The sequence below is a fragment of the Amblyraja radiata genome, chromosome 21 (genome assembly GCF_010909765.2).
Source record: "Amblyraja radiata isolate CabotCenter1 chromosome 21, sAmbRad1.1.pri, whole genome shotgun sequence".
Taxonomy (NCBI): Eukaryota; Metazoa; Chordata; class Chondrichthyes; order Rajiformes; family Rajidae; genus Amblyraja; species Amblyraja radiata.
In genome coordinates this window covers 36,318,604-36,341,057 of record NC_045976.1, presented here as the reverse complement: position 1 = coordinate 36,341,057, position 22,454 = coordinate 36,318,604, and the positions used below count along the sequence as shown (strand labels likewise).

The following is a 22,454-nucleotide window of genomic DNA, read 5'->3' as shown; positions in this document are numbered from 1 at the left end:
GGAGCATTCGTAATAAGGTGGATGAGTTGAATGTGCAGATAGCTATTAATGACTATGATATAGTTGGGATCACGGAGACATGGCTCCAGGGTGACCAAGGCTGGGAGCTGAACATCCAGGGATATTCAATATTCAGGAGGGATAGAGAGAAAGGAAAAGGAGGTGGGGTAGCGTTGCTGATTAGAGAGGAGATTAACGCAATGGAAAGGAAGGACATTAGTTTGCAGGATGTGGAATCGGTATGGGTAGAGCTGCGAAACACTAAGGGGCAGAAAACGCTGGTGGGTGTTGTGTACAGGCCACCTAACAGTAGTAGTGAAGTTGGAGATGGTATCAAACAGGAAATTAGAAATGCGTGCGACAAAGGCAAAACCGTTATAATGGGTGACTTCAATCTACATATAGATTGGGTGAATCAAATTGGCAGGGGTGCTGAGGAAGAGGATTTTTTGGAATGTATGCGGGATAGTTATCTAAATCAACATGTAGAGGAACCAACGAGAGAGCAGGCTATTTTAGACTGGGTATTGAGTAATGAGGAAGGGTTAGTTAGCAGTCTTGTTGTACGTGCCCCCTTGGGCAAGAGTGACCATAATATGGTTGAGTTCTTCATTAGGATGGAGAGTGACATTGTTAATTCAGAAACAATGGTTCTGAACTTAAAGAAAGGTAACTTTGAGGGTATGAGACGTGAATTGGCCAAGATTGACTGGCAATTAATTCTAAAAGGGTTGACGGTGGATATGCAATGGAAGACATTTAAAGACTGCATGGATGAACTACAAAAATTGTTCATCCCAGTTTGGCAAAAGAATAAATCAGGGAAGGTAGTGCATCCGTGGATAACAAGGGAAATCAGGGATAGTATCAAAGCGAAGGATGATGCGTACAAATTAGCCAGAAAAAGCAGCATACCGGAGGACTGGGAGAAATTCAGAGACCAGCAGAGGAGGACAAAGGGCTTAATTAGGAAAGGAAAAATAGATTATGAAAGAAAACTGGCAGGGAACATAAAAACTGACTGCAAAAGTTTTTATAGATATGTGAAAAGAAAGAGATTAGTTAAAACAAATGTAGGTCCCTTGCAGTCAGAAACGGGTGAGTTGATCATGGGGAACAAGGATATGGCGGACCAATTGAATAACTACTTTGGTTCCGTCTTCACTAAGGAAGACATAAATAATCTGCCGGAAATAGCAGGGGACCGCGGGTCAAAGGAGTTGGAGGAATTGAGTGAAATCCAGGTTAGCCGGGAAGTGGTGTTGGGTAAATTGAATGGATTAAAGGCCGATAAATCCCCAGGGCCAGATAGGCTGCACCCCAGAGTACTTAAGGAAGTAGCTCCAGAAATAGTGGATGCATTAGTAATAATCTTTCAAAACTCTTTAGATTCTGGAGTAGTTCCTGAGGATTGGCGGGTAGCAAACATAACCCCACTTTTTAAGAAGGGAGGGAGAGAGAAAACGGGGAATTACAGACCAGTTAGTCTAACATCGGTAGTGGGGAAACTGCTAGAGTCAGTTATTAAAGATGGGATAGCAGCACATTTGGAAAGTGGTGAAATTATTGGACAAAGTCAGCATGGATTTACAAAAGGTAAATCATGTCTGACGAATCTTATAGAATTTTTCGAGGATGTAACTAGTAGCGTGGATAGGGGAGAACCAGTGGATGTGGTGTATCTGGACTTCCAGAAGGCTTTCGACAAGGTCCCACATAAGAGATTAGTTTACAAACTTAAAGCACACGGCATTGGGGGTTCAGTATTGATGTGGATAGAGAACTGGCTGGCAAACAGGAAGCAAAGAGTAGGAGTAAACGGGTCCTTTTCACAATGGCAGGCAGTGACTAGTGGGGTACCGCAAGGCTCAGTGCTGGGACCCCAGCTATTTACAATATATATTAATGATCTGGATGAGGGAATTGAAGGCAATATCTCCAAGTTTGCGGATGACACTAAGCTGGGGGGCAGTGTTAGCTGTGAGGAGGATGCTAGGAGACTGCAAGGTGACTTGGATAGGCTGGGTGAGTGGGCAAATGTTTGGCAGATGCAGTATAATGTGGATAAATGTGAGGTTATCCATTTTGGTGGCAAAAACAGGAAAGCAGACTATTATCTAAATGGTGGCCGACTAGGAAAAGGGGAGATGCAGCGAGACCTGGGTGTCATGGTACACCAGTCATTGAAAGTGGGCATGCAGGTGCAGCAGGCAGTGAAGAAAGCGAATGGTATGTTAGCTTTCATAGCAAAAGGATTTGAGTATAGGAGCAGGGAGGTTCTACTGCAGTTGTACAGGGTCTTGGTGAGACCACACCTGGAGTATTGCGTACAGTTTTGGTCTCCAAATCTGAGGAAGGACATTATTGCCATAGAGGGAGTGCAGAGAAGGTTCACCAGACTGATTCCTGGGATGTCAGGACTGTCTTATGAAGAAAGACTGGATAGACTTGGTTTATACTCTCTAGAATTTAGGAGATTGAGAGGGGATCTTATAGAAACTTACAAAATTCTTAAGGGGTTGGACAGGCTAGATGTAGGAAGATTGCTCCCGATGTTGGGGAAGTCCAGGACAAGGGGTCACAGTTTAAGGATAAGGGGGAAATCCTTTAAAACCGAGATGAGAAGAACTTTTTTCACACAGAGAGTGGTGAATCTCTGGAACTCCCTGCCACAGAGGGTAGTCGAGGCCAGTTCATTGGCTATATTTAAGAGGGAGTTAGATGTGGCCCTTGTGGCTAAGGGGATCAGAGGGTATGGCGAGAAGGCAGGTACGGGATACTGAGTTGGATGATCAGCCATGATCATATTGAATGGCGGTGCAGGCTCGAAGGGCCGAATGGCCTACTCCTGCACCTAATTTCTATGTTTCTATGTTTCTATGATCTCAGGTGGCAGGTCATCAGGAGTCAATGAAAAGATGGAAATTAATATCTGTGGGCTGCCAAATTTAAGGATAAGGGGGAAATCTTTTAGGACCGAAATGAGAAAAACATTTTTCACACAGAGAGTGGTGAATCTCTGGAATTCTCTGCCACAGAAGGTAGTTGAGGCCAGTTCATTGGCTATATTTAAGAGGGAGTTAGATGTGGCCCTTGTGGCTAAAGGGATCAGGGGGTATGGAGAGAAAGCAGGTACAGGATACTGAGTTGGATGATCAGCCATGATCATATTGAAGGTGGTGCAGGCTCGAAGGGCCGAATGGCCTACTCGTGCACCTATTTTCTATGTTTCTCTTTTCTATGTTTCTATGAAAGCATGATCCACAGTTCCTCTTGATTCAAGATGTTAAAAAAAAGACTCTGCAGAATTCTTCATGCTGCAACTTGAACTTCTCTTGGAGTTGTCACATTGGGATGGCACAGAGGCGTAGCGGTAGAGTTGCTGCCTTACTGCGCCAGAGACCTGGGTTTGATCCTGACTACGGGTGCCGTCTGTACGAGTTTGTACGTTCTCCCAGTGACCACGTGGGTTTTCCCCAGGTGCTCCAGTTTCCTCCCACACTCCAAAGACGTACAGGTTTGTAGGTTAATTGGCTACGGTAAAAATTGTAAATTGTCCATAATGTGTAGGATAATGCTAGTGTACGGGGATCGCTGGTCAGCGCGAACTCGGTGGGCCAAAGGGCCCGCTGTATCTCTAAATTATACTAAACATTGTAAAGATCATGTCCAGTTTTTTACCAGTTGGACACAGTCCACGTTTTGATTCTGCGAGCAGTTCTTGGGTCATTGGTAGGAGGCAGTGGAGGTGAAGGATCCTTGGTGATGTCTGACTCTGGGAGATAGCAGGGAGACTCCTCCAATGCTCCAATTGTTACTGTCTCTTGAAGGTGATCAGTATTACAAGTGTCCATGAGGTCCCCTGGTATGTCTCCCTCTTCCCAGATGTTAGCAGTTGAGGTTATGATTTTGTGAATTAAGTTTCTCTCTGTCACCCAGATGGGAGAAGGGGGGGAGGGGGGGGGACAGTGCCACAGTGATGCAACACCATGCAGGGTAGTGCTAAGCGAGGTATTACGATATTGAGTTGTCCATTTAAAACAAATGCAAAGTTTTTTTTCATAAGGTCTTCTGAATTTATTTCTTCATTGTGTAGTTGAGGAGAGCTTTGGACTATTTTTTAGGCAGAGTGAGGTGGTTATTTAATTAGCATGGGGTTGAAAGATAACTTTGGTATATTCAAATGTGAATTTGAGTGGCAATTGATCAGTGTTGATCTCATTAAATGGCAGTGCAGGCTTGAGGAGCCAATTGGCCTACTCCTGTTACAACGAAACAGGATGAAAGTGGGAAAGGAAGATTTGATAGTTCTTGGAACCCCTTGCCAACAAGCATTTTATCTGCAATAATAGAACTTTCCATGGTGACTATCAGAGCACAGCTTTGTACTTACTGATCTGAATAGTATTTTAGTCTTAGAAATTTTGCAGCTGTTTCATGTTTCTAGAATTGATTATTGTGAACACATAAAGTCTTCTCATTACCTTATGCTTGTTATGGGCCTGTCCCACTCGGAGATTTTTTAGGCGCCTGCCGGCGACTGTCATAGTCGTAGCAGGTCGCCGATAAACCGGCGACTGGACCAATGGGCCTGTCCCACCTAGGAGATTTTTTTTAGGCGACTGCTGGCGATTACGACAATGGAATTCATCGAAGTTGGCACCGGCGACAACCTACGCCATCCCGGGGACAACCTATGACAGCACCTACATCAGGAGAAGACAAGCTACGACAAGCTACGACTGTCGCCGACAAGTTTTGAACATTTAAAAATCCAGCGGTGACCAGAAAAACGCTATGACTCCATGGGCGACTGAGGAGACTACTCACGACCATACAGGCGACACCCCGGCGACCATGTGGCGACAGCCTAGTCGCCTAAAAAATCGCCTAAGTGGGACAGGGCCTTTCATGTCTACAGGGATGCTGCAGGTATAGTTGCTAATTCAGCAATCTTGCTTAATAATAATTTCATGTTCAACACTTTCAGGCAGGGTGTTAACTTTTTCAAATCAGGCAGTTTAAGATTTGGAGAGGAACTTTGTAACATTTTACAACAATTTCATTTTTGGAGTTCAAGTTCATTGAAGAGAGTTGTTGTTGAAGTAACCTGGCTGAATTGTGTAAGGCATTCTTTAAAACATGCATATATCAGCTAGATTGTTCTAAATGCAGTGATTGTAGATATTGCAACTGTTCAGTCCTGGCATTTGTTCAGTACTCGGGTAGGTGGGATTATTCCATTATTTTTTATTTTTTTAAAAATATTTTTACTAGAAGCAAACATATTATGGTAAAGTATAGTTACATATTATAGTAAAAAAACTTTTCATGTACATCAATCATACATTATTAAAATGTTCAATTGTCGATTAATTCTGCTTCTAGTGTTTTTTTATATAGATAGAAAGAGAGAAAGAGAAAAAAAAGAATTACAAATATCAAAAAAGAGAAAAAGTGGAATGAATTACTAATAATACGTCATTGGAGATAGGTTCGTAGATTATAAAGTATAACTTTTAATCTAATCCTGAGTTCAAGCTTCAGTTGGGTTTCCGTGCCGGGCCAATCTATCCCTTCAAATAATTAATGAATGGAGACCATATTTTAACAAAAAGTTCTTGTTTGTCCATTAAGACAAGTCAAATTATTTCTAGATGTAGGGTCTCTGACATTTCCACAATCCACATTTTAATTGTGGGGGTTAAAGGGCCTTTCCAAATTTTTAATATTAATTTTTTCCCAGTTATTATACTGTAGTCGAGGAAGTTTCTTTGGCTTGTTGTGAGTGTTAAACTTTGTTCTAATATTCCAAGTATTATTAGTTTTGAGTCTGGATCCAATTTAGTATTAACAACTTCAGAAATTATTCCAAAAATATCAGTCCAGACATTTTTAATTTTTGTACAATTTGCAAAAGTATGTGTTAAATTGGCCTCTAGGTGCAGACATTTATCACAAATAGGAGAAATATGTGGGAAGATTCTATTTAGTTTTATTTTGGAGTAATGTAATCTGTGTAAGACTTTAAATTGTATTAAAGCATGTCTGGCATTTAACGAGTATTGATGTATATATTGTAGACTTTCGTCCCAAATATCTTTCATTATAGGTTGACCTAATTCATTTTCCCATGTATATCTATATAATTCCATCGATGATACCTCGTTGTTTAAGAGGGTGTTATAAATATGTTATTCATTTTTCAGTGTTAGGATTCAAACATTCATCCAGAATTTCTGGTTCCCTAGTCCTATAAACTTGTGTATTAGATTTAACATAATCTCTAATTTGTAGATATCTGAAGAAATTGTTTGAGTGCAGTCCATAGATCTGTTGTAACTCTTGAAATGAAAGAAAAATGCCTTTCCTATAAAGATGTCCAATCTTTTTAATTACGTAATTTTTCCATTGTGTGAAACCTTTATCCAATATGGATGGTTTGAATAAAGGATTGTTTACAATGGGAAGACATAGTGGTATATTATTCAATTTTAAAGCTTTTTTTTTAGTTGTTTCCAAATTCGTATTCCACTATGTGTTATAGGGTTTTCCCTATAGGTTTTTTTGTGCAGTTTTGTGGGAGCAAACATAATCGAACCAATTTCAAAAGGTAAACCGTCTTCCTTTTCCATCCTTAACCAATCTGGTTGCTGATCCATTTCTTCCAGCCATAAATTTGTTCGGCACGGACTTGTAGGGCCGAGATGGCCTGTTTCCGTGCTGTAATTGTTATATGGTTATATGGTTATATGGTTAAATTCATGTTTTTAATATGGACTGCCCAAAAATAAAACAAAAAATTTGGCAAGGCTAAACCTCCATTTATCTTTGACTTACATAAATGATTTTTACTTATTATATGATTCTTATAATCCTAAATAAAGCTAGTAACAATGGAATCGACTTTTTTGAAAAAAAAATTTGGGATATATATCGGGATTAATTGAAATAGGTACAGTAGTTGCGGTAAAAAGATCATTTTTATAGCATTAATTCTACCAAGCATTGAAATGGGAAGTGTTTTCCGATACTGAATATTTTTTTGTAGTTTATTCAGTAAGGGTGGAAAGTTTAGTTTAAATAAAGAGGTATATGTCTTAGTTACATAAATTCATAAATATTTAAGTTTATCTTTACCTATTTTAAAAGGGGATTGTTGTAATGTATGTAAATTGAGTTTTGTTATTGGCATGATTTCGCTTTTATTCCAATTAATTCTATATCCTGAAAACTGACCAAATTGAGTTATTAGATTTAATAGATTCGGAATACTAGTTTCTAACTTTGTAATATATATTAATACATCATCTGCATATAAAGAGATTTTATTCCTTGTGTCTTTAGTGTTATACCCGTGTAATTCTGGGTGGGCTCTAACGCTTTCTGTTAATGGTTCAATTACAAGAGCAAATAATAGTGGGGATAGTGAACATCCTTGTCTACAACCTCTAGAAAGATTAAATTTATTTGATAACATTTGGTTTGTTAATATTCTAGCTGTTGGGTTAGAATATAACAATTTAACCCATGTACAGTACTTCTCTCCCAGTTGAAAATTTTCCATCACCGAAAATAAATATGACCATTCTACCTGGTCAAATGCTTTTACAGCATCTAACGAAATAATTGCTAGATCTGCATTAGGAATTCTATTTGAGTATATAATATTGAATAGTCTCAGATTATAAAATGAGTAACGTTTTGGAATAAAACCTGTTTGGTCGGGATGTATTAATTTGTTAATCACTAAGCTCAATCTATGAGAGGATTTTGGTTAATATTTTCTGATCAGTATTTAAGAGAGCTATTGCTCTATATGAACCTGGGTCTTCAAGCTCCTTATCAGTTTTTGGTATAAGTGTGATTATAGATTCATTTAGAGTTTCTGGGAGTTTCTGTTGAGTGTAAGCGTATTTGTACAGTTTATGATCAGATCATAAAATTATTTATAAAATTCAGAACTTAGGCTATCAGGACCTGCGGCCTTTCCGTTTTTTAAAGATCTAATTGACTCTTCGATGTCTTTTCAGCACCTAGTAATTCTCTCTCTTTCTGATCTATTACTCCATTAATAATAATAATAATTTATTTGTCATTCGAACATACAAGTATATATGTAGGAGCCATTCTTGCTTAGGCTAGTTGCTGCCAGCATATTTTATTATTTTGTCTAGATATTTCTTGCAGAATTATTTTGTATGATTGGGGGTGAGATTTTGATACGTAGATGGGCGTGACATACATCGAATGAGGCTAGCGAAACCACAGGGAGTGGTCAGATCGACTGGAGCCGGCAGGAGAGAAGGAATATAGTATTTTACCAGTTCAGATAGTAAGAATGGAAAGCTGCAATTTATATAAGAATAAAGAGGATCTGGTTTGTTCACTTCTTTGTGTTTACAACAATTTCAATAAAACATCAATGAAACTGGAGATAACGACTGGAAGATTTGTTTTTATCATCGACTGTGTAAACTCGTTTCACTCCCCCCTGCCTGCGTAGTAATGACAATGGAAAGGTTTGAAATTGCCATTACAATTCATTTGAACGAAATGTCGTTCCTCATGGGGCTATGCAAGGTGCATAGTCGTTGATATTGATGCAAAATGCCAGTGCTGCGAGTGTGTATGTTTTAGGTGAGGTGTGTGTGTTGGGGGTCAGTAGGGTATTCATCATTCTAACAGCCAGGGAGAAGAAGCTGTTGCACATCCTTGTGGTGCTGGCCTTGATGCTCCGGTACCTCCTGCTGGACAGCAGAGGGGCAAAGAGTCCATGGGAGGGATGGGAGAAGTCCTTTATAAATGTTGGAGGCTTTTCGGAGGCATCTTTTGTTGAAAATGTTCAGAATGGATGGGAGAGGCACCCCAATGATGTTCTCCACTGTACTGACTAATCTCTGCAGGGTCTTCCTGCCTGATGCGGTGTAGTTCCCGTACCAGACAGTGATGCAGCTGGTCATGACGCTCTCTATGGTACCTCTGTAGAACATAGAGAGGATGGGTGGGGGAAGCCTCGCTTGTTTCAGCCTCCTGAGGAAGTACAGCCTCTGCTGAGCCCTCCGGCCGGGTGTGTAGTGTTGAGAGACCAGGAGAGGTCATCAGCGAGGTGCACCCTGAGGAATTTGATGTTGCTCACCCTCTCCACGATGGAGCCATTGATGTGCAAGGGAGAGGGGGGCAGCCTGCGTTCTCCTGAAGTCTACAATCATCTCTTTTGTCTTGGTGATGTTCAGAGACAGATTGTTGTCTTTGCACCAGTTCACAAGCTGTGCCACTTCCTCTCTATAGGCAATCTCATTGTTGTCTCTGATGAGGCCCACCACTGTAGTGTCATCTGTGAATTTGATTATTTGGTTGGTGTTGTGTTTGATGGCACAGTCGTGGGTAAGTAGTGTGAATAGTAGTGGACTGAGCACACAGCCTTGAGGGGGATCAGGTGGTCAGGATGACGAAGGTGTTTGAGGTGTTGCTGCCAACACTAACTGACTGTGGTCGATGTATTTAGAAGTCCAGCATCCAGTATTGAGGCCGAGCAGGGAGAGCTACCCCACCAGCTTCTGAGGGATGATCATGTTGAATTTACCTGGATTTTATTGTTAAACTAAGTTGGATGATGCATTTTTGTTGTTGCTACCACTTTCTCCACAATACTTTCAATTTCCTCCACGGAACAAGAGTAAGTGTTGACTCTGTTGGACTCCCACTTCAGTAATTGGACATCAATTCAGCCCACGCTAGTTATTGTGTTTTGTCTTTTGTTTAACGTGGGAGATCAAGTCATACAATATCTTCGAGCATTGTTGAGTCATGGCAAGGGATTTGTAATAAGAAGTTTATTGAAGTCACTGTAACTCAGAAGTTTATAGATTTTAAAAAAGTTACCATTCTGAAATGACTCAACTGAATATAACTTTGTTCCCATCTATGAACCCAGAATACTTAAACTTTTGGACAATTCTAAATCCATCATCTGCCATTGGAATGAACTTGCAGTTTATTTTGCTATAAGGTACTTGAAGCAAATGGTCAGGTTTGCCTAATCTCCTTTGAGATGTCATTATCCTGTTACTAAATGGGACACATTTTACAATAGACTGTTAGGTGATAGACTGATGCTAGGGTATTTGAACTTCATTTTCATAGGAGTAGGAGTAGGCCACAAGGCCCTTCATGCCTGCCCCGCATTCAATGTGATCATGGATGATCTGCACAGACCTTATCTCCTCTTTTATACCAGTTCTCCAACCCTCAATTCCCTGATCTTTTAGAAAATTATTTCCCTTCTCTCCTCTTGCCCCCAATGTTCTAGCTTGCATAAACCTGCAATAAATCTGGGGAGGAGAATTCTGGAGATTCACCGCCTTCAATGAGAAGTTCATCTGTATCTCAGTTTTAAATCCAAGACAGTTTCGAAAAGGGACACAAGATGGGCGTCACATTGGTGGACCACACTGCCACCTGTGATATAGTGTGGCACCAGCCTGATCTTGAAACTCCTCCGCACCGTTCCTGACCATCATTTAGTGCGATTCCTTGCCAACATCCTTGCCAACTGCAGTTTTGTACTCCAGACCAGCGATGGACAATCTAGCCGACTGCGGCGCCGAAGAAACGGCGTCCCCCAGAGCTCGGCACTGGCTCCCATGCTCTTAAATCTCTATATCAACGATCTGCCACGCACAACCTCGCGCCAGTATGGATACGCAGATGACCTGGCCCTTCTGCACTCGGACAGGAGTTGGTCAAATGTGGAGGATGTGCTCTATGAGGATATGGAACTTGTCGCGGGCTACCTTAAGACCTGGAGTCTAAAACTGAGTGTGGCAAAAACCACTACAACGGCCTTTCATCTGAACAACAAGGAAGCTCAACGCCAGCTAACCGTCACCTTCAATGGGTCACCCCTACCTTATAACCCATTTCATACAGACCAAGGAATGAAACTTGATCGGCAGCTGACCTACAAGCAACACCTTGAAGCTCTCCATGTTAAAGACTCGGAGGAACAACCTCCTGCGTTGCTTGGCTGGATCGTTATGGGGCGCCAGGACATCTCTCCGAACCAGTGGTCTTGCACTCGTGTATAGCGCCGCTGAGTACGCCGCCCCAGCATGGTGCCGCAGCGCTCATTCTAGCAAGCTAGACACCTTGCGGATCATCACCGGCTGCGTAAGCTCTACTCTGACGGATCTTTTGCCGGTGTTCGCAGGTATCGCACTCGCCAAGCTTCTCAGAGAGTACTTCACTCGTAGGCTGGTGTGCAAGGCCCCATCGGATGCCAAACATCCTCTGCACCACCTCGCCCAGAACTCGCAGCAACTGGGACCTCAACGCCTGTCATCTCGTCGCCCCTTCTCCTGTCACGCAGCAACCCTCTGTGGCTCTGGTTTCAACACACTAGGAGCATGGAGAACCAGTTAGGAACAGATTCGCGACCTCCTCAATTCACTGTTGCACCCCACGCGACTCGGGCCTCATGAAAGGTTCGTTACCTGAAAGGTTGACTCTTTTCTACCCACTGCACCTTTTACGCCTTCCTTAAAATCTTCCAGAATGTTCTGTTTTTTTAGTTTCCGAGTTACAGCCTCTGCAGTTTTTTATGCTCCTAGTAGATTTATTTGCTGTTATTTTTAGGTGACAAATCTTATATTGGCTTACTATTAACTCTGCTATTCTTCAAATTAGAATGTTGTAGTTTATTGAGTTTAGGCATGCAATATCAAATGCAACCCTAATTAGATGCAGGTTTGTGATGAGTCAACACCTAGTCTAATGAAGAAAAATGTTGTCCGTGTTGGTAAGAAGCTCGAACAACAACTATATAACAGTTGCTCACTGTGGTAAACAATTAATGATACAAGTCCCTTCAACAAAGTGTTACTTTACATAAAGATATGTGCCTTTGTAACAATCTTTCCTTGATCTTGATGAAGTCTGTTTCATTGTAATTCATTGTTAACAAGGTGAATATTCAGTACAGTACGCTGTAACGTAGCATGCCATCAAACATGTTAAATATTATCTGCAAATTAAGTTCCGGTGCACAAATATGTGGAGAAATACTTTAAACTGTTATGATTTGTTTTTGGTATTTTCTTGCTATATTTCCTCTTGTTAATTAACAACAAACTTTCCTCATGAATATTAGTTTCCTGCTTGTATGTAAATTATATGTGAACATGAAGATTGTAAATGATAATGGATGTATTTTTAATTTCCTTTCTCCCCACTCAAAATAATTGGAGCTGCACGCTTGAAGTTTCCAATTGTGTGTTGCTTATTGTCTTCAATATGCTGATGGAGATTAGATTTTGCAGTGTATTTTGTGAACTGAAACACTTGTACACTGAAGTTTTTTTTAAAGAAATCTGCTGTTTTTTTTAGAATAGTAAATCAGGAACAGTGCTTGTAGATACCGATTTCCATACAATTCTGGCAATGAACTGGTCTTTATTGAGCACATTTTAAAATGTTGCTGCTGCCATTTGTGTTTCCTGTTGAAAAGTCAAAAATGAATTTGTGATCTCACTAACGTTCTTTCCAACTTTTTTTAATAAAGTGAAGCAAGAAAATTCATACCATGTCTTTGGAGTCCATTATGAGCAATTCATAAAAGGTGACTTGAACAGTAATGTTAGAATCTAGTTAAATTAGTAGCTAGTTTTCTAGTTTGCGAGTCCAAGGTGCAAAAAAATGTTTACTTTTTGTTTAGTTTAGAGATTCATTTTGTTTAGTGTACAGATACAGGATGGTAACAGGCCCTCTCATCTAGTCTATGCACATTAGGGACAATTTACAATTTTACCAAGCCAAGAGTGTGCGAGGAAACCAGAGCTCCTGGAGAAAAACCACGCAGGTCATGGGGAGAATGTACAAAACTCGGTACAGACAGTACGTATAGTCAGGATTGAACCCGGACCACTGCCACTACCACTGCGCCACCGCGCCACCCTATTTCACTATTGCATGGAAATACAGTAAAATTGCATAATTTTAAATACAATTTTTGTTGAAAATTAGTAAGATTACACCCTTTTTTAGACAAAAACTTTTCAAAGTTCTTCAGTCCTTTGATAGATTGTTATTGATACACTTATTCGGTGGACAAAATTCAGAAGCAATTTATCTGTAACAAATTCTCACAAGTTGCAATCAAATGAATAACTATATAATTTGAAATGATATTGGTTGGCAGTCCAATGATCATGCTCCATTACAGTGAATACTACCAGCAGTTCATAATTAAACTAGAATTGTCGTTGGATACAAGTACTATCTTAGAGTGAATAAAAGCTTTGAAATTAGACAAGCCTATTGATTATGATCATTGATCACTTGTTTCTATGCTTTACAAGTTCTCAAGAAAAGTCACCAACCTAAAACTGTACTGCTTGAGTCGATTATTAAAGATGTGATAGCAGCGCATTTGGAAAGCAGTGATCGGTCAAAGTCAGCATGGATTTATGAAGGGGAAATCATGCTTGACTAGTCTTCTGGACTTTTTTGAGGATGTAACAAGTAGAATGAGTACAAGGGAGAGCCAGTGGATGTAGTGTATCTGGACCTTCAAAAAGCCTTTGACAAGGTCCCACACGAGATTAGTGTGTAATGTTAGAGCACATGGTATAGGGTGATTTCACGAAAGGTCACTGGAGCGTAGATCCGCACCCACGTGACCGAAAATTTTAACTGGGGGACAAGCGTCACCTCCGGTACATGTTAGTGAATGGGAAAACACGCACTTTCACACCCGTTAAAAACATCGAAAACGGCCAGCTTTTGAGCTGCAATTTACTAAGTCGGTCGGGGTGACCGTGAGGCACAGCTACCTAAATTTACAGTTAAAAAAAAAGATAGAAACTAAGGTAAATACAAGAGGGAGCTGAAGGGGCAAAATAAGCGGGTTGATTACGGACATTTTTCGTGGAGATTTAAAGATCCAAAATATCGGGAATTATCGCGTTTGCTCGCTGCATTTCATCAAAAGTAAGGCATTATTGGCTTTGTTATCTTTATTCATTTGTTAGATGAAAAGTATTAAAAGTTAGAAATCCTTCAGTAAAATTGCAAAATCACCCATGGTTCTCGGGTGGGTTTTAACATGCAAAATGAACACGCTTCTGAAGCTACATTCACCATTTAAATATCCGTGAATCATAAATGCGTCTTGAAATAAATTTTACTCAGATGCAAGCTAAGGAATGGTATAATTCTCAGCTGTTCATTTGACAAAATCAGGACATTTTTTGGCTAATAATAAAATGTCCTGATTTTGTCAAAATGTCCTGATTTCTAACTTTTAATACTTTTCATCTAACAAATGAATAAAGATAACAAAGCCAATAATGCCTTACTTTTGATGAAATGCAGCGAGCAAACGCGATAATTCCCGATATTTTGGATCTTTAAATCTCCACGAAAAATGTCCGTAATCAACTTCCGCTTATTTTGCCCCTTCAGCTCCCTCTTGTATTTACCTTAGTTTCTATCTTTTTTTTTTTACTGTAAATTTAGGTAGCTGTGCCTCACGGTCACCCCGACCGGCTCAGTAAATTGCAGCTCAAAACCTGGCCGTTTTCGATGTTTTTAACGGGTGTGAAAGTGCGTGTTTTCCCATTCACTAACATGTACCGGAAGTGACGCTTGTCCCCCAGTTAAAATTTTCGGTCACGTGGGTGCGGATCTACGCTCCAGTGACCTTTCGTGAAATCACCCTATTGGGGGTTGGGGAGAACTAGTTGGCAGACAAGAAGCAAAGAGTTGAAATTAACAGATCTTTTTCAGAATGGCAGGCAGTGACGAGTGGGGTGCCGCAATGTTCAGTGCTGGGACCCCAGTTATTTACAATACATATTAATGATTTAGACAAAGGAATTAAGTGTAGCATCTCCAAGTTTGCGGATGACACAAAGCTGGGTGGCAGTGTGAGGAGAATTCTATGAGGCTGCAGGGTGACTTGGATAGGTTGGGTGAGTGGGCAGAAGCAGTATAATGTGGATAAATGTGAAGTTATCCACTTTGGTGGCAAAAATAAGAAGGCAGTTTATTATCTGAATGGTGTTAGGTTAGAAAAGGGGGAGGTGCAACGAGACCTGAGTGTCCTTGTACATCAGTCACTGAAAGTAAGCATGCAGGTACAGCAGGCAGTGAAGAAATTAAATAGCATGTTGGCCTTCAAAGCGAGAGGATTTGAGTATAGGAGCAAGGAGGTCCTACTGCAGTTGTACGGGGTCCTGGTGAGACCACACCTAGAGTATTGTATGCAATTTTGGTCTCCTAATTTGAGGAAGGACATTCATGCTATTGAGGGAGTGCAGCATAGGTTCACCAGGTTAAATCCCGGGATGGCGAGACTGACATATGGATCGACTGGGCTCATATTCACTGGAATTTAGAAGGATGAGAGGGCGTCTTATCTGTCTATCTATCTACCTATCTATACTATTACTAAAACTCTTATCTTGACCATTTTCCGGTCTGCATTGTAATTAAATTTGCGCAAAAACGATCCCCCATAGCACTACGATTTTTCGCCACCATTCTCCTCTACTACATTACACCCAGACAGTTGTGAATATGTGGAATTCTCTGCCACAGAAGGCACTGTGATGTTTTCAAGAGAGAGTTCGATATAGCTCTTAGGGCTGATGGAATCAAGGGGTATGGGGAGAAAGCAGGAATGGGGTTTTGGATGAGCAGCCATGATCATATTGAATGGCAGTGCTGGTTCAAAGGGCTGAATGGCCTACTCCTGCACCTATTTTCTATGTTTCTATGTCCCTACAGATGTTGTCTCCTCTGGGTATTAATTGCATTTCTGCACTAATCCAGATTGCAAGCAGTTGCAATATTTTGGCTTTAGTTCTGCTTGTGTGATGGATAGATCCTTAAGAAATAAGTTTTAAGAGGGTTGTAGATGCTCCAAAGGAATAATAAACAGGATAGTTTGTTTATTGCTCAATGATGTGGAACGCAGTCTTGCTCCCCAACTTAGAGTCAGAGAGCCATGGAGCTCCAATCTGAGGCAAGGTGCAAGAGAACTGACAGGTGGCATGAAAATTATGATTCTATAGCGATGTTAGACTACTGTGCAACCAGACTGTGACGTAATGATCCAAATTTGGTTACCATTCCCAAATGATTATGAGGAGAACTCATAATCCAACGATGGGTTTGGAGTACATGTGGCAGATCTCAATCTGGTACCTAGATTGATTCTGGACACTGCTTCTCCTAAGGCCATTTAAGCGGGTCGTTTATAACTATCTACCCTATTGTACATTGGTCGGGAGATTAGTTTAGCTTAGAGATACAGTGCCTTTTGACCTACCAAGTCCATGCTGACCAGTGATCCCTGTGCACTAGCACTATCGTACACATTAGGGACAATTTACAATTTTTACCAAAGCCAAATTAACCTTCAAAACCTGTATGTGTTTGAAGTGTGGGAGGAAACTGGAACACCCGGAGAAAACCAACGCGGCCACGGGGAGAACATACAAGCTCCGTGCAGACAGCGCCCGTAGTCAGAATTTAACCCGGGTCTCTGACATTCTAAGGCAGCAACTCTACTGCAGCACCACCGTGCTTGGATGCCAGATTTCTTGCCCTGAATCCCAGATGGGTGTTGCTACGATGTTTCATGGTCACCATTACTGATACCAGTTAATGAATAAAATTTTAATTCCCCAGCTTTCATGATCAGATATAAACTTGTTTCACTGCATCATTAGTCCAGGCAATTGGATTATCAATTCAGTCATTTAACTATAATGCCACCATTCCCATTAGTCTGGCATGTTAAGTAGCATGAGAATAAAGGGATACTGTTTGCATTTTATTATTTAATATATTCTCTTCTGTCCATATAAGGAATGTTCTATTAAGAAAATTCCTTGATGGCTATTATTTTATGAACTGAATAATGTTGAAAGTGCAGTTCAGAGAATTTATGTGATTCTTAGATTGGTACTTAATCAGTTTAGTTTCATTAACCATGCTTTGCTGGGTAATTATTGTATTGCCCAGAAGGAAATAATTTATATTGTCACTTTAAGGCCTTCGTAATTGGAGGCATTTTATGTATTGGGCAATTTAATCTTCACTTTTTGTGATATTTTGAAGATGAACTTGAATTTTGCTTCCTGTTTTCATTGCGGCAGCTGTTTAAAATGCAGAATTTTCATAGTTTGTGATTATAAGATGTGTGTTCAGGTGATTGTGAGAGGATTTTTATTGAAAAGCGATGTATTATATATTTTGCTAACATTTTGAATTGCATAAAACAAAATCGGGTTTTTTAATTTGACATTTTATTTAACTACTTTACAGGTTTGACATTTGAGATAATGACTTGGTTGTCAGTATTTAATGGGACTAAATCTTCCATTCAAAAATTTAAATTTTTGATTTAATTTGTAGCTCCCAGAATGTATTGCTGATCTTAAATACAATGACAACAATTTGTTATGCATCACGTTTGTTAAATTCTTTGTTAATCTAATTTACTTTCAGATAGACACAAAAAGCTGGGGTAACTCAGCGGGACAGGTAGCATCTCTGGAGAGAAGGAATGGGTGATGTTTCTGGTCGAGACCCTTCTTCAGTCTGAAGAAAGGTCTCGACCCGATAACGTCATCCATTCCTTCTCTCCATAGATGCTGCCTGTCCCGCTGAGTTTCTCCAGCTTTTAGTGCCTATCTTTGGGCTTAAACCAGCATCTGCAGTTCCTTCTTACTCATTTACTTGCAGAATGCTTGATCTTAAAACTCCAGCAGTTTGAGATTTTGGTACTGACGATCATTGGAGATTTCTTGTTGCAATATTATTGAACATTATAATGGACAAAGAAAGTTTTCCAAAAGTTATTAAAGGAACAAAACTGGCTGGGATACCTAAGTAACGGGATATTGTGAGAATTTAACTGTTGATGAGAAAAGAATATGCAACCAGCAGAGGGTCACTGGAAGAATGTGGGAAGGGCTCAATTCCAGATGTTTCAAATCACTGAAAAACAGAATTCCCTGCCTTTAAAGAAATTTGCCCCTGTTCTCCTTTTGAGTTTAAAAAAATGTAGAATACTTATTACTGACACTGAGTTAGCAAAGCAAAAGCAATTGGAAGTAGGGTTGGATAGTAAAGAATCTATTGTACAAAATCCAAAGTCAGATATTTATTTTGAAAGAGAACAGCCATTCAAGTGAATGCTGCCTTATAGAACAATCCCATGATTTACATTCTTGCACTTAATTCTCTGAACCTTTCTCCCACAAGCCCATCAACTCCACGCTGTCTATCCTACCATGTACCTACATTTACAGCAGATTACAGTACTATAAAATAACCGTTTAACATACCAATTACCGTGTCTTTGGGAGGTACCCAAGAAAATTCCACACAATCACAGGAAGAATATGCAAACACCACATGGATATTACCAGGCGTCAGGTTTGAACTGGGTCACCAGAGCAATGAGCAGCAGCAGTACCTGCTGTAGCACAGCACAATGTGTAGGAAGGAACTGCAGATGCTGGATTATACTGAAGATAGACACAAAATGCTTGAGTAACTGAGTGGGATAGGCAGCATCTCTGGATAGAAGGAATGGGAAATATCACCCATTCCTCCTATCCAGAGATGCTCCCCGTCCAGTCTATTCCTCCTATCCAGAGATGCTCCAGTACACAAGCTACAAAAGAAAAATCTGAATATTACCAAAAAAATATAGTGTGAAAAATAATTATCTATAAATTACGTGCATAAAATCAATTTCATTCACTTTTTACAGTACAGTTACCTAGTCTGATCAATGAAGGAGTAATTTGGAGATTGTTAACATAGTGGCAACTTCTCAAGAATTTGCCATTTCTGTCCATTTTTTTTCTTCCCTACTTTTTAAATGTTTATCTTTCCAGCAAGGGGAAACTGTGTATCTAAATCATCTAAAGCAAATTGTGGATGTCATATGAGAAAATGTAAATGTAAGTGATTAAAACTGTAGAGCAAATCATCGGACAACATTGAGCCTGCTTAAATTTCTGATCCAGTGCATTTGAACATTTGCCAATTTTTTTCCAAGAATTTGTTTGTGACATCAACTTTTCCCTTTTCTGGAAGATTGTTATTCATGCCGAGAATGGATTTACATGCAATCACTGCCCTCTGGTGCTTTGCTTAAATCAATATTATTTTGTGTATAATGTGAAACTAATTGGCTTAGCAGGTAGCCCATAATATGTTTGTATTTGTTTCTGTCTGGTTTTACTGGCAACTATACATTAGGCTAAATCAAGACAAAAATAAAATATAATACATAATTTTCTCCTCTTTGGAATTTTGTATTTTGCGACTTTTACGAGGCTGCAATATTCAGCAATGCCAGTCCTATTTCCAATACCAGTGACTGTAGGTACTCTTATTTTCATTAAATATATCGCTGACTCCAACATCATGTTTGTCTTTATTTGAAATAAGAAACAAATTCAGTATTGGTATTTGTAAGCATTTACTCAAGACCATATTGATTGCTACCTAGAATGGCCAAGTTAGCAGAAAAAGACTGTTTAATCAAACCTTACCCTTGAATAATAGAGGGTTTTTAAGCAGCCACAATGTGTCTGGCTACCTAACTATTTTTATGATCAATGGTACTTTATTGCCATGTGTACTGAAGTACAGTGAAATTATTTTTTTTTGTATACAATTTAGTGACAATCCTTCTATACATTAGGTACAGTCATTCTAAGTGTAAGAAAGTAGACCACATTGAGTGAGCACACAAGAGTCAACACCTTTTAGGTTACCATCATCCTGTACCCTTCAAGTCATTGAAATGGTTGAAATGGATTTGTAACAGCTTCTCAGGCAACGTTATTTTGTACTCTCAATTCAGAATATTTGCACAAATAATTTTCTCAAACCCATGCGATGTAGTTTCCTACTGAGGAGTCATGATTGTTTAATGCCCAGAGAGTTATGCAGTACTTCTTGGTGTAACATTTTTAAAAGAAAATAATTTCCCCACTGAATTAATTGTTGTGGGACAGCCACAAGAACCTAAATAAAAGCAGTTTTAGATCATATGACAGTTGGAGCCCATTCATCACCGGCATTCCTCAAAACTTTTCCCACCTGATCAGGTTTTCCCACCTAATCTTGCTAAATGAAAATAGAAACATAGGAAATAGGTGCAGGAGTAGGCCAATCGGCCCTTCGAGCCTGCACCGCCATTCAATATGATCATGGCTGATCATCCAACTCAGTATCCCGTACCTGCCTTCTCTCCATGCCCCCTGATCCCTTTAACCACAAGGGCCACATCTAACTCTCTCTTAAATATAGAGGGAGTTAGATGTGGCCCTTGTGGCTAAAGGGATCAGGGGGTATGGAGAGAATGTATTGATCTCAGTCTTGAATATACTTGATGGTCAGTATCCCAACGGAGGATGCGATCTCACTGGCTCTCCACTCCGCACTTGTCCACTTGGGCAATAAAAACACTTATGTCAGGCTGTTGTTTATTGACTACAGCTCGGTGTTCAATGCCATCACGACCTCCAAGCTGGTTACCAAGCTCATGGAACTGGGTCTCTGCGCATCCCTCTGTAATTGGATCCTCGACTTCCTCATCCGCAGACCACAGTCTGTTCGAATTGGCAGAAATACTTCACCCTCATTAACAATCACTGCGGGAGCACCTCAGGACTGCGTGCTCAGACCCTGCTCTATTCACTCTATACTCACAACTGTGTAGCCGGACATAGTGCGAACTCCATCGTCAAGTTCGCCAACGACACCACCGTTGTTGGACGAATTACAGATGGCGATGAGTCAGAGTATAGAAGTGAGATCAGCCGATTGACGAAATGGTGCCAGCACAACAACCTAGCTCTCAATATCATTAAAACCAAGGAATTGATTGTGGACTTTGTAAGAGGAAGGATGAGGACCCACAATCCTGTTTATATTAATGGGACGATGGTGGAGAGAGTCAAAAACTTCAAATTCCTGGGCGTGCATATTTTCGAAGATCTTTCCTGGACCCAGCACACTTATGGAATTATAAGGAAAGCACATCAATGCCTCTACTTCCTGAGAAGATTACACAGATTCGGTATGTCAAAGAGGATTCTCTTGAATTTCTACAGGGGTACAGTAGAGAGCACATTGACTGGTTGCATCATCGCTTGGTTCGGCAACTTGGACGTCCGGGAGCAGAAGAACAGCAAAAAGTTGTGAACACTGCCCAGTCCATCACCGCTCTGATCTCCTCACCATCGAAGGGATTTATCGGAGTCGCTGCCTCAAAGGCAGCCAACATCATCAGAGACCCACACAATCCTGGCCTTATATTAATTTCACCACTGCCATCGGGAAGAAGGTTAAGGAGCCTGAAAACCGTAACGTCCAGGAACAGTTTCATCCCTGCAGCCATCAGGCTATTAAACACTACAACCTCATTTTGACTCTGAACTACAGTAGACTTATTATTGTTGTTGCACTGCTATGTTTGTTTTTTGAGTGTGTGTGTGTGGGACAATAAAACACTTGAGGATGTATCGGTTAATTATTAAACAGAGTGTTTATGCAAAGCTTGGATCGCTACACTACTCTCAATTATTAGCCACGTATTGAATGTTGTTCAATGTGCTATTGAGTGGTACTTAAACATTAACAATCTACTCGGTGATGCCCAGTTTGGGTTCTGTTAGGAATAACTGAGCAGTAGACCTCTGTCCCTCCTTTGTGTAAACATGGACCATGGAGTTTAATTGCAAGGTGGGGTGAGAATAATTATCTGACTATCAGTATACCATTTGATATCAAAATTGAAATCCATGATCTTTTCAAGGCCACGTCTTTTGTGTTGGGGATTCAACTCACATAAAGGATGGTTGTGTTTCTTCAAGATCAGTAATACCATTTTCTGCTGCTTCATTAATGACCTTTCTTAAATTGGTACCAGTGGAGATGTTTGCATGATGTGTAGGAAGGAATTGCAGATGCTGGTTTGCACCTAAGACACAACATGCTGGAGTAACTCAGCAGGACAGGTAGCATCTCTGAAGAGAAGGCATAGGCGATGTTTTGAGTTGAGACCCTTGTTCAGACTGACGTTGGGGAGAGGGGAACTTGAGATATGGAAGGGTAAGGTGTGAAAACAACAGATCAAAGCAGACAATGTCCAAGGGAATGTAGATTGGTTCAATGTAGGCTGAGGGGAAGGTAGCAATGAGGCAGACAAACAGGAAAACAGGAAAACAGTAAAGGAGGAGAGTGAAACTAGTCGGAGAACTTACATGCCGTTCAATTCCATGCAAAAACATTCAGGAAGAACGGCAACTTGCTAAAAAAATTGAATGAAAAGTATTTTTTAATTTGAATGGCTTTCTGAATTTGTCTTCCATGAATAAGGGGGAAGCAATCCAGCAAGTAAAACTGCCAGAGCTCAC

The 22,454-nt window shown here is 40.3% G+C and overlaps 1 protein-coding gene across 2 annotated transcripts in view; it reads left to right on the top strand.

The window, feature by feature from the left end:
- Positions 1-22,454, top strand: part of exoc4 (exocyst complex component 4) — a 402,169-nt gene that overhangs the window by 8,075 nt on the left and 371,640 nt on the right. The window lies entirely within an intron of this gene.